At 39.4% G+C, this 7,471-nt stretch overlaps 1 pseudogene; it reads right to left on the bottom strand.

The window, feature by feature from the left end:
* Positions 1-1,904: 1,904 nt before the first annotated feature.
* On the bottom strand, positions 1,905-7,113 carry LOC100064826 (centrin-1-like; annotated as a pseudogene).
* Positions 7,114-7,471: the final 358 nt, after the last annotated feature.

Here is a 7,471-nt window from a genome sequence, read left to right as displayed (position 1 = left end):
TGAAGTCAGTTCTGTAGGAAATTGATTACTACCCAGCTCTCTTTTGGTTAGGATGCTACTGCTCCATGCACCACCTGCACTGCTGCTCCCGGCTTGTCGGAGTGCCAGCTGCCTTGTGTCTGGGGTCTGTGGGTTCAAGGGTGTCACTGTGGTTGCCAAGGGCCAGGGACCTGGGCACTTGTATGCAGCCCCCACTGCCCATAGAGCCAGTGTGTAGGGTGCTGCCACTGGGGGCTGGGTCGTTGGTTCTGCTGTGGTTCCTGAAGCCTCTGCTCACAGGTTCCGCTGGCCACCACTGGAGAGTGAGCACGGTACATTTTGTAATATAATGTTTTAATCTCTTTGTATTTATATTTAAAGTGGGCTTATTATTAAAATGTGTATATATGTGTGTGTGTGTGTGTGTGAGTGTGTGTGCTTTATCTACCCTGACCTCTAGTGTTCTTGTTTTGTGTCCTCTGTTGTCTTTGGTTTCTTAGAACTTTCTCCTTGATAGGGTCTATGACATGTGCTTCTTCCTGCTGTACTCTGCTGTTATACTAAAGACCCATTTATGTGGTTGTATCATATGAAGGAAAGGAATGTCTTCTACAGTCCTATAATTATGGCTTCATCTTTTACCCAGCCTGTGTCCCTGGACTGTGACCTTCACAAGTAATTGCTAACTTTCTCCACCATTTAGATGAAACAAGAAGGCTAGAAGGGATTACTGTTGGGTGTTTCCATTTCCCAGATTTCTAAGGCTGTGGTAAAACCTAAGTAGGTTAGGCTGTGGTAAATAGTTTCCACAGAGGACAGGCCTTTGTTAAGGATGACAGTGGGCTCTGGGAATATTTCAAATTGTTATATTTCTCCTCCCCCTTCCAGAATCACATGGGAATCTGTCTTTGGTCCTCATAGTGATTCACGGTGGGACTTCTGGAATTAACAATCATAAATGTGTGGAGGTTTCCCTAAGAGTGGGTCACACCATAGCTTTTCTTTCTTGTTAGTCCATGAGAGTTTCCAGAAATTCCTCAATTCTAGTTTTATTTTCTAACAGTAGTGGCTGCAGCTTCTGCCTGCTGATCTTGGGCATCTGCTCCCAGGAAGTGGGGAGTCTCTGTAGCCTCTGCCACTCCAGTTTTCAAGGCAGCAGTTTTTCCTGGGATCTCAATTCCCTGAGGGATCTAAGAAGAGTGTTTGATTTTCATTTGTTTAGCTTTTTCCTTTTTGTGAGGAAAAAGTGAAGACATCCAAGCTATTTGCAAGTTTGACTAGAAACTGAAGTTCCCATTAAATTATTTTTATGGATAAACAAATCACATTAATTATTATTGATATCATATATGTGTTGTCAGTTTTCACAGTCTTTTAGGATTTTCTCTACATTTATGTAATTTCTGTGCTTCTTTTCTCTTAGTGTATGACCTTGTATATTTCTCTTCTGTGATCATTTTTACCAAAATGAGACAAATGTGATGAAGTTAGTTATAATAACCACTAACACTGACAAGTTAGCACTTTGACGATTTGAAGTTTCCTATGCTGGTAAGTGGAAAGAGTCCTGCCTGAAACTGACAAGCCTGGTTTCCTGAGGGACCAAGAGGAAAAATACTTCCAGGCTTCTAGCTACAGTCACCAAAGCCAAGATTAATCACAGTTCTGCTGTATATGACAATACTCATTTTCTCCTTACATGATCAACTAAGGATAATCAACATTGTGTTCCACTGAGCCTCACATTACAAGCAGTTTTAAAATTGTATAATTGAGCCAGAGATTTGGAAATGGAAGTGCCTAGACAAGTTGGGATATAAGAGGAGGGATACCATTGTCCTCTAACCCAAGGTTTCACAAAACAGAAGCAGGAAACTCAGCAGATCCCCCAACATCTCTACACATGCTTTCAGGAGAAATCGACTTTAATATAGGTTGGTCTATTTGAACACCCAAAGAAACTCTTCCTCGTTCTCTTCACTGGCTGCATCCCGATGGGTTTCATCATTCATTTCCTGCCGCTCCTCATCAGTGAGTTTTCCCTTACCTAGCTTTCCATGTGCTTTAGATATTTGAAAAAGATCTTCTGGGTTTTGTCATCATTAAAGAGCCTGAAAGCTATCAGGATGTCTTCTGTGATGTCTTTCTGGGCCGTCTTCCGAATCATCATGGCCAAGAAGTCATTGAAGTTGATTTTCCCCGTGCCTCCTTTGTCCTCTTAGACATCATATTCTTTTTTTTTTTTAAAGATTTTATTTTTTCCTTTTTCTCCCGAAAGCCACCCAGTACATAGTTGTATATTCTTCGTTGTGGGTCCTTCTAGCTGTGGCATGTGGGACGCTGCCTCAGCGTGGCTTGATGAGCAGTGTCATGTCTGCGCCCAGGATTCGAACCAATGAAACACTGGGCCGCCTGCATCGGAGCGCGCGAACTTAACCACTCGGCCACGGGGCCAGCCCCTAGACATCATATTCTTTATCTCCTCCTTCCTCAATACAGAGCCCAGTGCTCTCATGACCACCTTCGGCTCCTTCATCTCGATGCTCCCACTTTCGTCAGCATGGAAGAGGTCAAATGCTTAATCAACTTCTTGTTTCTGATCTTCAGTGGGTTCAGGTTAGAAACCACTATTCTTTTCTGGTTGGTAGAGGCCATGTTTGGCTTCTTTTTCTTCTTCTTTTTTTTTTTTTTTGTGACTCCAAGTTTTATTTCCTAAGTGATTTATTTATTTCTAATTGGGATAAAATTGGTATAGGCTATTATGTACATTTCAGGGCATACAATATTCAACGTCTATGTATACTACAAAGTGGTCTCCATCAAAAGTCTAGCTACCATTGATCACAATACAATTGACACCCTTTGCCCATTTCACCCACCTCCCAAACCCATTTCCCTATAGAAACACCAATCTATATTCTATAACTGAGTTTGTTTTTTTAAAATTCTAGATGAGTGAAATCATATGCTATTTGTCCTTGTCTGACTTATTTTACTTAGCATAACTCCCTCAAGATCCATTCATGTAGTCACAAAGGAAAAGGTTTCATCCTGTTTTATAGCTCTGCAGCATTCCATTGTATATATAGACCACATCTTCTTTATCCATTCATCCATCCGTGGACACTTAGGTTGTTTCTATGTCTTGGCTATTGTAAATAATACTGCAATGAACATAGGGGTGCATATATCTTTTTGAGTTAGTGTTTTCACATTATTTGGATAAATACACATAAATGGAATAGCCAGATCATATGGTAGTCCCATTCTTAATTTTTTGACAAGTCTACATACTCTTTCCATAGTGGCTGTACCAATTTACCTTCCCACCAACAGTGCATAAGTGTTCCCTTTTCTCCACATCCTTTCCAACAGTTGTTATTGCTTGCCTTTTTTTTTTAAAGATTTTATTTTTTTCCTTTTTCTCCCCAAAGCCCCCCAGTACATAGTTGTATATTCTTAGTTGTGGGTCCTTCTACTTGTGGCATGTGGGACACTGCCTCAGTGTGGCCTGATGAGCAGTGCCATGTCTGCACCCAGGATTCAAACTGATGAAACACTGGGCCACCTGCAGCAGAACACGTGAACTTAACCACTCGGCCACGGGGCCAGGCCCTCGCTTGCCTTTTTTTTAAATTGAAGTTATGATAGCTTAAAACATTGTGAAATTTCAGTTGTACATTATTATTTGTCAATCATCTTATAGGTGCGCCCATTCACCCTTTGTGCTAACGCCTCTCCCCTCTTCCCCCTGGTAACTACTAATCTGTTCTCTTTGTTCATGTGTTTGTTTACCTTCTGCATATGAGTGAAGTCATGCAGTGTTTGTCTTTCTCTATCTGACTTATTTTGTTTAACATAATACCCTCAGGGTCCATCCATGTTCTTGTGAAAGGGACTATTTTGTCATTATTTATGGCTGAGTAGTATTCCATTGTGTGTATATCTATCTATCTAAATAGATAGATAGATAGATAGATAGATAATCTTCTTTATCCAGTCATCAGTCAATGAGTATTTTGGTTGCTTCCATGTCTTGGCTATTGTGAATCTTGTCTTTTTGATAATACTCATTCTAACAGACATGAGGTGATGTATCACTGTGGTTTTAATTTGCATCTCCCTAATAGTTAGTGATGTTAAACATCTTTTCATATGCCTCTTGGCCATCAGTATATCTTCACTGAAAAATATTTATTTAGTTCCTCTGCTCACTCTTTGAGTTGTCTGCTTTTTTGTTGCTGGGTTGTATGAGTTCTTTATATAATTTGGATATTAACCCTTTGTTCTTTCTCAAGATTTCTTTGGCTATTAGGGGTCTTTTGTGGTACCATAGAAATTTTAGAATTATTTATTCTATTTCTGTGAAAAATGTCATTGAAATTTTGGTAGGTATTGCTTTGAATTTGTAGATTGCTTTAGGTAGTATGGACATTTTAACAATATTAATTATTTCAATCAATGAGCATGGAATATCTTTTTATTTGTTTGTGTCTTCTTCAATTTTATTCATCATTTCCTTTAAGTTTTCAGTGTATAGGTCTTTCGCCTCCTTGGTAAAATTTATCATTAAGTATTTTATTTTTGTTGAGCTGTAAATGCGATTGTTTTCTTAATTTGTCTTTCTGATTGTTTGTTATCAGTGTATTGAAATGCAATCGAATTCTGTATATTTATTTTATATTTATTTATTTATTTATTTGAGGAAGATTAGCCCCAAGCTAACGTCTACTGCCAATCCTCCTCTTTTTGCTGAGGAAGACTGGCCCTGAGCTAATATCTGTGCCCATCTTCCTCTACTTTATAAGTGGGACGCCTGCCACAGCATGGCTTGACAAGGATTGCATATATTTGCACCCAAGCTCCAATCTGGCGAACCCTGAGTCCCTGATGTGGAACATGCGAACTTAACCACTGTGCCACTGGGGTGGCCTCTGTATAGTGATTTTATATCCTGCAACTTTATTGAATTTATTTACTAATTTTATAGAGTTTTGGTGGAGTCTATAGAGTTTTCTATATATAACATCATGCCACTTCAAATACTGACAGTTTTACTTCTTCCTATTCCGATTTGGATGCTTTTTATTTCTTTTTCTTCTATAATTGCTCTGCCTAGGACTTCTAGTTTTATGTTGAGTAAAAGTGGTAAGAGTCACCATTTTTGTCTTGTTTCTGATCTTAGAAGAAAAACTTTCAGTTTTCCACTGTTGACTATAATGTTAGCTGTAGCCTTGTCATATATGACCTTTATTATGTTGAGACATGTTGCCTCTGTACCCACTTTGCTCAGAGTTTTTACTGTAAATGCATGTTGCCTATTGTCAAATGATTTTTCTACATCTGTTAAGATGACCACATGATTCTTATTCTTCATTTTGTTAATGTGGTGTATCCCGTTCATTAATTTGTGGATATTGGACCATCCTTGCATTTCTGAAAGAAATCTGAATTTATCATGGCATATGGTTTAATGCATTGTTAAATTTGGTTTGCTAATATTTTTTGAGGATTTTTGCATCTTTGTTCATCCAGGATATTGGCCTCTGATGTTCTTTTTTCTGGTGTACTTGTCTAGTTTTGGTGTTGGGGTAATTTTGGCCTTGTAACATGAGTTGGAAGCTTTTACCCCTCTTCAGTTTTTTGGAAGAATTTGAGAAAGATGTGTAGCAAATATTTGAATGTTTGGCAGACCTCACCAATGAAGCTGTCTGGTCCTGGACTTCTGTTTGGGGGAGGTTTTTCATCACTGCGTCAGTCACCTTATTAGCACTTTATCTATTCAGATTTTATTTTTCTTCATGATTCAGTCTTGGAAGATTGTTAATTTCTAGAAATTTATCCATTTCTTCTAGGTTGTTCATCTTGTTGGCATACAATTGTTCATATCAGTTTCTGATGATCTTCTGTGGTATCACTTGAATTTCTCTTATTTTTCTGATTTTTTGGGGGGCCTTCTCTTTTTTTCTTGGTAAGTTTCACTAAAGGTTTGCCAATTTTATCTTTTCAAAGAACCAACTTTTAGTTCTACTGATCTTTTCTATTGTCCTTTTACTCTTTATTTTGTTTATTTCTGCTCTCACCTTTATTATTTCCTTTTTTTCTATTAACTATGGGCTCCATCTGGTCTTCTTTTTCTAGTTTATTTATGTGTAAAGTTACATCATTTATTGAATATTTCTCTTGTTTCCTGAGGTAGGCCTGTATTGCTTTGAACTTCCCTCTTAGAACCATTTTTGCACCCGTTCCACTGTCCTTCTTCCCTCTTAGGGGGAACATTATAAATTGTATGTTTTCTTCCAAACCTACAAAGCTAAGGTGGGTTCTGAGAGCTTTCTATTTGTTTTCCTTAAGTAATTGGTCTGAAATATTCAAGATTGTGCATCTTCTTTCAATATGGCTGAGTCCAGCCTGCTGTCTAAAGGTGCTTGTGCATAATCTGCAGAGGTTTAATCTGCTGTCTGCATGGAAATGTGGGACACTGGCTACAGGGTCTGCTGGGCATATGGATTGTTGGGGGCACCCATGCACTGGCTGCGGGGTCTACAGGCAATGGATCCTATGAAGAACACGGGCGGGCCTATTGGTGGAGTCCACAGGGTGTTTAGTAGAAATTACTGCAATTTTTTAAGTTCTGCACTCAATTGCTGTGACTTTTGCTCCTTTTTCTGCTCCTAGCTGCCCAAGACTAATCAGCTATGCTGACTGTCCCAGTGTTTTGTGTGACTGAAAAAGAAGTGGGCCTTTTGGGCAGTATCCTGCATGACCAGGGAAGCTAGGCACTAATTAACATCTCACTTTTTCCCGTGGGAGAAATCACTGAGTGAGGGGATCTCTGCTGACACAGAGCTATGCCATTTGAGGAAAGGGGTGATACAGCTAGTAAAATTTTCATTTTACTCTCTTCATGCACATATTTTCACATTTATTTGCTCCAACTTGGTGCCAGTGTCTCTCCTATGGACTCCGGGACTCTCACAGTGGTATTCTCATCTGTGGGAAATTGTCAAAATCAGTGTTTCCGTAGAGGAATGAGTGCTGAAAACTCCCATTCTGCCCTCTTGTCGACATCATTCTCATACTTCATTTCACCTTTGTGGTTTCTTTGGCCTGCACAGAGGTGGACTTGCTCATGGTGATACTCTGTGATTGCTGTGTGACTGTCTTCTGCTCTCTGCACTATGAGGTCATCATGAAGAATGACAACTGCATCAAGATGGCCATTTACTCTTGGTTCGGTGGTGGAGTTTCTGGAATCATGCAAACAGCTTCAACACTTTCCTTGCCCCTCAAGGTATCCAGTCTAATGCATCTAGTTACTCAGACTTTCTTGCTCAGTTGAGGTCTGAGCAGTTGCCCTTACGTCTTCATTGAGCTTTGTCTGTTTTATCTCCATTTTTCTCTTACATTTTCACAAAGTCTCTACAGTTCTGAAGACCCCATCTACTAAGGTTCAGTCCAAAGCATTCTCCACCTGGTCATCCTGACTTTT

This window comes from Equus caballus, chromosome 21, assembly GCF_041296265.1.
Source record: "Equus caballus isolate H_3958 breed thoroughbred chromosome 21, TB-T2T, whole genome shotgun sequence".
Taxonomy (NCBI): domain Eukaryota; kingdom Metazoa; phylum Chordata; class Mammalia; order Perissodactyla; family Equidae; genus Equus; species Equus caballus.
This window is presented reverse-complemented; position numbering and strand designations above follow the sequence as displayed.